This window comes from Notechis scutatus, chromosome Z, assembly GCF_049901735.1.
Source record: "Notechis scutatus isolate UNSWTSFEM ecotype Mainland chromosome Z, rNotScu1.2, whole genome shotgun sequence".
Lineage (NCBI taxonomy): Eukaryota > Metazoa > Chordata > Lepidosauria > Squamata > Elapidae > Notechis > Notechis scutatus.
Window position 1 is genome coordinate 118,087,551 of NC_142025.1, and position 3,083 is coordinate 118,090,633.

Sequence of the window (3,083 nt, forward strand, 5' to 3'; positions counted from 1 at the left end):
AATTATTATTTATTTGATTCTTTGCAAATTCGTTCACCAAAAAAGCAAAATACTGAAGAGAAAAACAAAAACCAGGATTGAGCATTAATATTAATTCAAATGGAAACTACTACTTGCAGAATTCAGATTTTCGTGCGCAGAGAAAGGAAAGGCGCAGCCACTTCAATCAGCTTCCCTAAATTTCATATATACGATTTCCCATTCATCCCTGCCAAAGCCCATGCTGGCAGGGGATGATGGATCTGTGCATATAGACAACGGAGGGCACAGCTTCCAGATCCCAGCGGTGAACCCCCCGCCCCCCGATGATTATTAAAAGCCAAGGAAATGATTTTTGTTTTTTAATCCGGAGTTTTTGCAAGCCAGATCTGATAGAATTGAGCGGCGGGCGCCCGGTTGGAGAAGGTGAGCTAACTCAACGCTGAATATGGAGAAAGTGTCCGTCAGCGCCCCCTTTGGATTGCCGGAGGGAAATATCCCAGGCGCTGACCAATCAGGATGCTTAAAAATAAAAAACCCGCTCAGAGTCAGTTTCCTTCCCCACCACACTTTCACCGGCTCCGACCCGCCTTGCGCTTCTCGTTTGCCCATTGGCGGCTTCCACTCAGCGGCCCCACCCCTCGCGCTCAGGACCAATCCCTCCCGCCAGCCTTTCGGTAGAATTCTCGGCGCGCGAGGCGGAGGGTCTGAGTCGGTCCTCGGCGTGGGCGGGGCGATGCGTCGACCGCGCGGGATTAAAAAAAAAAGGGCGGGTAGAGTGGCCACGCCCTCCCATGACGTCACAGGTTGGCTTGCCCGGGCTTTGCAAGGAAGAGGGGTGTTTTTGGGGTGAGGAAGTGGGGGTGCCCGTGGGGGGGATTTAATCCCCATCACTTTCGCTCCCTCCCCTTATTTCTTGGCTTTGCAATTGCTTTGTAGTTCGGAGATGGGGAGGCAGCCGCGGAGCTGGGGGCAGGAAAGCTTCACCGGTTGCATTTCTGCCTGCTATTGGGCAGGGTACAGCAAGGACCACCGAGGGGTGGGCTTTTGGAAGGGTGGGGTCGGAGAGGATGCAGGTTGTTGTGAGGGGGGGCCCTTGGCAGCGACTTTCCTTGGGGGCAGGGGGAAAAAAACCAGAATAAAGCCCCGCCCTGCCCTACACAGGGAGTTGGATTAGATGATCTCTGGTGCCCCTTTGCAGCCCTGGGATTCTCTCTAGCAAGCTTTCGTGCCTATGGTGGAACTATAATTCACCATTTTGTGGTGTTCGGCCCAGAGTCATCCAGCTGGCTTTCCTGCCTTAGGTGGGACAAGAACTCACCATTACCTGTTGATATTCCCAAAGTCACCCAGCCGCCATTCATGCCTAAGGTGGGACTAGAACTCCTGTCTCCTGGTGATTAGCCCAAAATAACCCAGCCAGTTTTCATGGTTAAAGCCAGATTTGAACTCATGATCTCCCGCTTTCTAGCCTGGCGCCTTAAACTAGCCATCTTCTGTGAGAAAGGAGAGAATTTAGGCTCGGTTCATACTGAGGGAAACATCAACCCTAAAACTTGGTATCACCCCTATAAAATAGCAAGTGTCAGGTTCCGCCTCCTCTCCAACCGGTAACTCTTTCCCGTGGGCACGAGTTCGAATCCTAATCATCCCTTCCCCTGTTCAAAAGCTTATCAGCCAATTAATCCGGAGGACACCAGGTTGAATTTTTAAAAAATAAAATAAATCCTGATCTAACCATTGCATGCTTCTACACATCTCTGCTGCCGAAAGAAATTCGCCGGATTTATTTCCCAGTCAGATCCCATCCTCTCATGGCTTCTTCCGATTTTATTTCCTTTTTTTTTTCTTGGCAGTTTCCCTGAGGAAACGGGAAGGAATGGAGGATTCGGAAGGTAATATCCCTATAACAATGTCATCATCACCGTGGATTTCTGGGAATTTTTTAAAAAAGGATGGTAATTAGCTTTTTCTCTCCCCCCCAGTTTTTCTTTCCGCAGATTGTACAAGCCAGCTGCCTTTTTGCTCGTTGATAGACGATCTTTCTGCTAATCCTGGCTTTGCTAACTTCCTTATGCATCTGAAAAATCATATCGATTCTTCAGGGATGAGCATCGCTTTGGCCCAACCATTGGAAGAGGTGGGAAGAGAGAGGGCAGGTGGGTGGAGGATGGGGGCAAGGAAGTGGATAAGAGCTGGCATACAGGTAGCCTTTAACAGATTTAACAGAGTTGGAAGGGACCTTGTAGGTTATCTAGTCCAACCCCCAGACCAAACAGGAGACCCTACACCATTTCTGAGAGGCGGCAGTCCAGTCTCTTCTTGAAAGCTTCCAGGGATGAAGCTCCCACTACTTCTGAAGGCAGACTTCCTCACCTTGCGACCACAATCGAGCCCCAAATTGATGTTGCTAAGTGAGAAATTCGTTAAGTGAGTTTTGCCCTGTTGTATGGCTTCCCTTGCCATGTTTGTTAAGTGAATCGCGGCCATTGTTCAATTACTTATGCCGTTGTTCAGTGGATCGGGCTTCCCCGTTGACTTTGCTTGTTGTAAGGTCACAAAAGGGGGATCACATGTCCCCGAGACGCCACAACCATCATAAATATGAACCAGTGGACAAGCAACTGAATTTTGATCACGTGACCCTGGGGAATGCTGCAATGGTCGCAAGTGTGAAACATGGTCGCGAGTTGCTTTTTTCAGTGTTGTTGTAACTTTAAGCGGTCACTAAATGAACTATGATAAGTAGAAGGCCAGCCATAGATTTACGCTGTGAGTTTTGCCCCCTTTCACAACTTTCTCATCGGGTCGCATAAGGGGATCACGTGACCCCTTATGTGACCGTCATAAAGATGAGTCAGTTACCCAGCATCTGAGTGTAAATCATGTGACTGGGAATGCTACAACGGTCATATAAGCATGAAAAGTGGCCTTAAATCACTTTCAGTGTTTTTGTAACTGCGAACGGTCACTAAATGAACCATCGTAAGTCAACGACATCCTGAATTCTGAAAAAACCCCATTTTTCTTTGTTTGGGGTCGGGTGTTGCAAAAAGGGATGGAGGCAAAAATTAGGATCTAAATCAGTGTTTTTAAATTTCAGC

At 48.4% G+C, this 3,083-nt stretch overlaps 1 long non-coding RNA gene across 2 annotated transcripts; it reads left to right on the plus strand.

Moving 5' to 3' along the window:
* Positions 1 to 661: 661 nt before the first annotated feature.
* LOC148129177 (uncharacterized) lies at positions 662 to 2,120 on the plus strand. Of its 2 annotated transcripts, none has more exons than XR_015745957.1 (3): positions 662 to 828; positions 1,836 to 1,874; positions 1,980 to 2,120. It is a non-coding gene; the product is annotated as an uncharacterized LOC148129177 (long non-coding RNA). The 2 variants fall into 2 exon arrangements; XR_015745956.1 differs by having other exon boundaries at positions 662 to 785.
* The last annotated feature ends 963 nt before the right edge of the window (positions 2,121 to 3,083 follow it).